At 38.7% G+C, this 6492-nt stretch overlaps 1 pseudogene; it reads right to left on the bottom strand.

Annotated features, from left to right (window-relative positions):
• Positions 1–957: 957 nt before the first annotated feature.
• LOC139002021 (SUMO-conjugating enzyme UBC9 pseudogene) lies at positions 958–2081 on the bottom strand (annotated as a pseudogene).
• Positions 2082–6492: the final 4411 nt, after the last annotated feature.

Below are 6492 nucleotides of genomic sequence, written 5' to 3'. Positions count from 1 at the left end.
TTTTGTCTGACTTATTTCACTTAGCATAATACCTTCTATGCCCCCCATGTTGTTGCAAATGGCAAGATTTCATTCTTTATTTATGGCCGAGTCATATTCCATTGCATATATGCAGCACTTCTTCTTTATCCATTCATTTATTGATGGACATTTAGGTTGCTTTTGTATCTTCTATTATAAATAATGCTGCAATGAACATATGGATGTATATGTCTTTTCAAGTTAGTGTTTTGGGTTTCTTAGGATAAATACCCAGAAGTGGAATTTCCGAGTCCTTCTTTGTTCCTCGTTATATCCTTTGTTTAAGATCTATTTTGTCTGTCATAAGTATTGCACCAAGTTTGTTTGGTTGGTTGTTTCCATTTTCATGAAATATCTTTTTCCATATCTTTACTTTTAGTCTGTCTTTTAATCTTAATGTTATTGGACAGGGATAAGGCCTGGAGTGAGTTTGCCTCAGGCCCTCCTGTAGTTTGTGGGTTCTTGATTTCATGCAGGAAAGATTTTACAATATAAGTCCAGGTGATTTTGTGTAGAAGAGGCAATAGGAGAGAGCCTCAGTAGGTCTGCATTTGCTCCCTAGAGACATTATAGGAAAGCAGTGAGCCAAGGTGGGGCTGCTGTTAGCTCACTGGGAAGTAAAGGTCATAGTGACAGAAGTGAGCCAAGGCGGGGCTGCTTTAGCTCACTGGAAAGTGGGAGAAAAGGGGGGCCTTGGAGACAGGATCAGGGGCTAACCCCAGGATGAGCTGCCACTTGCCACTGCTCCCTGGTTGCAAATCTTATGGGGACACATAGTGTTTAGGAGGAAGTAAAAAGTTCATGCTTGGTAAAGGGCATGGGTGTGCTCTAGTATTAGCCTGAACTGAGACTGTCTTGAGGTTTTTATCTTTTCTTCTGCAGGTAAGAATCTTAGGAGAGGATTTCAGCAGAATATTCATCAGCTTTCCAGGTGCATTTTTTTTTTTATATATAAACAGTTTGTTTACTCTAAACAGCAACACAGACAAAACGCCATATAAACACAAAGGAAGTGATGCGAAAACAAGAGGCTGGCTGACTTTGGATCTGAGGCTCATAGCAACACAACCCAGGTTCTGCGGAGAGAAGGACAGAGGCGCGAGGGAAGGGGACAGGCCGATTTCCTTTCCATACAGCCAGCTGGAGGGGAGTGTAGCTCTGACAGGGGAAGCATGCCTGCACCTGCGAGCAAAGGGAACTAGCTCCTCAGGGACTCATAGAAGTATAAAAGTTTATCATTTCACAGCAGTTGAAATACTGACATCAATATTAAAATAAAAGCAAGTTTTACATAACAATCAAAATACAAAAGACTGAAGAAAGAGACCCTGTATGAAAAACTAGGCAATTCAGCAAGTGGAGAACTGTGTACCAGTGGCGGAAATGGAAAATGGCGCCCGCCCACCTCCCCTAGGTGACTAGTTATTGTATAGAGCAATGCTAAATCTGCAAATGTTGTAAACAAGTTCTTGCCAAACCAATCCCTTCCTTTTGATGTTGCCGCAGGTCGCTGCTTATGAGGGTGCAAACTTCTTGGCTTGTGCTCGAACCCTTTTCTCATATTCCACTCTGTTTTGGCAGTAAATTGTGTAGGCCTCTGCTTGAGCTGGATCTTGAATATTTGGTTCATTTAGAAGTTCCTGTATTCCTAATAAGATCTGCTTAATTGTGATGGCTGGCCTCCAGTCCTTGTCTTCCTCGAGGATGGACAAGCACACAGTGCCCGAAGGGTACACGTTCGGGTGAAATAATGGTGGTTCAAATTTGCATTTCAGAGGTGAGGATGAATAGTCATCTTTGAAGAGCATGCGTAGCTTAAACAAGCCTCTTTCCCAAGGGGTCCCTTTTCCCCCTGGAATGGCACACTCCCAGTTCATGAGGTTCATCATGCCGTCGGGGTTTTTTGTGGGAACAGCTACAAAACCAAATGGGTGGTCTTTTCTCCAAGCTTTCCTCTCCTGGGCGAGTCTGCTGAGGGCGATCCCCGACATATTCAAAGTCCTAGGGCGGCCGCGGCCCGGCGAGCGAGGCGGACGAAGCGGAGGTGACGGAGGCGGCTCAGCACTTCCCCAGGTGCATTTTCAAAATGCAGATGCATCAAAATGATGTCTGGCTCTAATTGGGTTTTTGTTATTTGTTCCCCTGACTTCATTTATCCTTGAGTTTAGCTGGCACAAATGGCATTAACTGGGTCTCTGTTCTCTATCTCCATGACCAGGGTGATTTAAGCTCTGGTTAGGGAGGGAGAGGTATATACCATTTGTCCTCAAATGTCTTTAGTTAAGGAAGATAAGGTATTGCAATTCACTGATTGGCTGTCATTTTTCAAATTGTTTAGCCTTATTTAAATTATTTTGTCTCAGTTTCACCATTCCTCTTGCCTAAGAAATTCCCTAGCTTCTTGCTATCCTGCCTCATTGAATCTCTGGTAGACATCATATAAGGGTTTTGTTTTCTTACCCATTTAGCCATCCTTATCTTTTTATTGGAGCATTTAATTCATTTACACATTAAGTAATTGTTGAGAGATATGTAGTTATTGTAATTTTATTATGCATATGTATAGTACTTCTTTTTCTTCTTCCCCTTCTTCTTCTTCTCCTCCTTCTTAAATTCCTTTTAACATTTCTTATACACCCAAACAGAGTAGCAAAATAAAAAAGAATAAAAAAATGATAGTTTAAAGGGCCTCTGGGACAACATCAAGTATACCAAAATTCACATCATAGGAGTACCAGAAGTAGAAGAGAGAGAAAAAGGAATTGAAAATCTATTTTAAAAAAGAATAATGGAAAATCTTCATAGCCTGGCAAAGAAATAGATAGAAGCCCAGGAAGCACAGAAAGTCCCAAACAAGATGAATCCAAAGACTCTCACACCAAGACACATCATAATGAAAATTACAAAGGTTAAAGACAAAGAGATAATGTTAAAAGCAGCAAGAGAAAAGCAGTTAGTTACCTACAAGGAGGTCCCATAAGACTGTCAGTTGATTTTTCAACAGAAACTTTGAAGACCAGAAAGGATTGGCACAAAATATTCAACATAATAAAAAGCAAGAACCTATACTCAAGATTATTCTACCCAGCAATACTATCCTTTAGAGACCAAAGTACAGATAAATAACTTCCCAGACAAGAAAAACCTAAAGAAGTTCAACACCACCAAACCTATGTTACAAGAAACACCCCACTTCTACCTTGGATCACCATTTGGCTTGGAATTGAGTATATTGGGAATTCTGTTCATGCGTGTGGATTTCAGAGACACCTAACTATAGCTTCAACCAAAAAAGGGTACTAGCACAGGTAAAGAGAAATATGTACTGGTTCTATAGGGGCAATGTCACATTTCAATGCTGAAGTAGAGGCAAAAAATAAAAACCAAAACCAGCCAAACAAAAATAATAAAAAACAAAAACACCAACACAACAACAAAATACCCCAACAAAACTACCTTTATTATAAACTAAAAGGAACAATTTCAAAATTTCTGTTTAGTATACTCTGTCAGTAATTTGCTTTGCTTAGTGACATATAAAGGGGAAAAACAATAAATAAAAATATATTAAAAAATAAAGGTGAAAAACTTTTTGGAAAGAGATTTTATCTTGAAATCAAAACATTAATGAGAAAAAGTGAAAGCAAAGTAAGGGCACACACACATTGGGAGAAAAGATATATATGGAGAAAGGTTGGCTCCTTGAAAAAAGATGGGACTAGGAAAAACGGAAATATTTTAGTTGTTTCTCAATATAAAAGTTTGGGAACTCAAGAAATCATATAAAGGAAATATTGAGAGAGCTAACTGTTAACTATCCCAGCAAAAGCCCAGGTAAAGAACACTGTTGAGGGAGACCCTTTCCTTTTCTATCCCCTCTTCACTGCCTCTTCATTCTTCTCCTTTTCCTCCTTCTTATTAAAAAATGTATTACAGAAATTTCTTAACAAACACAAAGAAAAGAGAATAATATTATGTGTTCATCTATCAGCTTCAGCAATTATCAACATATGGTGATGCCTTTTTATATACAACACCAAAGGCACAATCCATGAAAGACATAATTGATCAGTGGGATTTTATTAAAATTAAGAATTTCTTTCCTGCAAATGACAATGTGAAGATAATGAGAAGACAAGGCCCAGATTAGGAAAAAGTATTTGTAAATGGCATGTCTTATAATAAACTGTTATAAAAAGTAAAATAATAACTCTTTTTTTTTTTTTTTTTTTTAAAATTAAACAATCTTTTTTTTTTTTTTTTTTTATTTTCCTCTTAAAGTATTACAAAGGGTATTACATAAGTATCCTTCCCCCCCCCCCCCGCCCTTGACAAACCACTACCCTCCCTTACCCCCCAGTGTCTTATGTCCATTAGTTATGCTTATATGCATGCATACAAGTCCTTCGGTTGATCTCTTACTCCCCTCCCTCCTGCCCCCCAACTCTCTCTGGCCTTCCCACTGCAGTTTGACAATCAGTTTGAGGCAGCTCTGCCTCTGTATCTATTATTGTTCAAAAGTTTGTAATGGTCTTTATTATCCATGAATGAGTGAGATCATGTGGTATTTTTCCTTCATTGACTGGCTTGTTTCACTTAGCATAATGCTCTCCAGTTCCATCCATGATGTTGCAAATGGTAGGAGTTCCTTCTTTTTAACAGCAGCATAGTATTCCATCGTGTAGATGTACCACAGTTTTCTAATCCATTCATCTACTGATGGGCACTTAGGCTGTTTCCAGATCTTAGCTATGGTGAATTGTGCTGCTATGAACATCTGGGTGCATATATCCTTTCTGATAGGTGTTTCTGGTTTCTTGGGATATATTCCTAGTAGTGGGATCACAGGGTCAAATGGGAGTTCCATTTCCAATTTTTTGAGGAACCTCCATACTGCCTTCCATAGTGGCTGCACCAGTCTGCATTCCCACCAGCAGTGCACAAGTGTTCCTTTTTCTCCACATCCTCTCCAGCACTTGTCGTTTGTTGATTTGTTGATGATGGCCTTTCTGACAGGTGTGAGATGGTACCTCATTGTTGTTTTGATTTGCATCTCTCGGATGATTAGTGACTTTGAGCATGTTTTCATATGTCTCTTGGCTTTCTGAATGTCCTCTTTTGAAAGGTGTCTATTTAGATCCTTTGCCCATTTTTTGATTGGATTGTTTATCTTCTTTTTGTTAAGTTGTATGAGTTCCCTATAAATTTTGGAGATTAAGCCCTTATCCGATATGACGTTGGCAAATATGTTTTCCCACGAGGTGGGTTTTCTTGTTGTTTTGTTGATGGTTTCTTTTGCTGTGCAGAAGCTTTTTATTTTGATGTAGTCCCATTTGTTCAGTTTCTCTTTAGTTTCAACTGCCCTAGGAGCTGTATCAGTGAAGAAATTGTTTTGGCATATGTCTGAGATTTTGTTGCCTTTGTATTCTTCTAGAATTTTTATGGTTTCCTGTCGTACATTTAAGTCCTTTATCCATTTTGAGTTTATTCTTGTGTATGGTGTAAGTTGGTGGTCTAGTTTCATTTTCTTGCATATGTCTGTCCAATTTTCCCAACACCATTTATTGAAGAGACTATCTTGGCTCCATTGTATGTTCATGCCTCCTTTGTCAAAAATTAATTGAGCATATTGGTTCGGGCTAATTTCTGGACTCTCTATTCTATTCCACTGATCTATATGTCTGTTCTTGTGCCAGTACCAGGCAGTTTTGAGAACAGTGGCTTTGTAATACAGCTTGATATCTGGCATTGAGATCCCACCTACTTTGTTCTTTCTCAGGATCGCTGCAGCTATTCGGGGTCTTTTTTTATTCCAGATGAATTTTTGGAGAGTTCGTTCTAGATCTTTGAAGAAGGCCATTGGTATTTTAATGGGAAGTGCGTTGAATGTATAGATTGCTTTGGGTAGTATGGACATTTTAATGATGTTGATTCTACCAATCCAAGAACATGGTATGTTCTTCCATCTGTTTATGTCTTCCTCTATCTCTTTTTTCAACGTCCTGTAGTTTTCTGAGTAGAGGTCTTTAACCTCTTTAGTTAAGTTTATTCCTAGGTATCTTAATTTTTTTGGTGCGATGGTAAATGGGATTGTTTTTCTGATCTCCCTTTCTGAAAGTTCACTGTTGGTGTATAGAAATGCCTCAGATTTCTTGGGGTTAATTTTGTATCCTGCTACATTGCCAAATTCATGTATTAAGTCTAGTAGCTTTTTGATGGAGTCTCTAGGGTTTTGTATGTATAATATCATGTCATCTGCAAATAAGGACAGTTTTACTTCCTCTTTTCCAATTTGGATGCCTTTTATTCCTTCTTCTTGCCTAATTGCAATGGCTAATACTTCCAGTACTATGTTGAACAGGAGTGGTGAGAGTGGGCATCCCTGTCTTGTTCCTGTTCTTAGGGGAAATGGTGTTAGTTTTTGTCCATTGAGTATGATGTTGGCTGTGGGCCTGTCATATATGGCTTTTA

This window comes from Myotis yumanensis, unplaced genomic scaffold (genome assembly GCF_028538775.1).
Source record: "Myotis yumanensis isolate MYYU_CA2020_CCGP unplaced genomic scaffold, mMyoYum1.0.hap1 SCAF_2, whole genome shotgun sequence".
Lineage (NCBI taxonomy): Eukaryota > Metazoa > Chordata > Mammalia > Chiroptera > Vespertilionidae > Myotis > Myotis yumanensis.
This window is presented reverse-complemented; position numbering and strand designations above follow the sequence as displayed.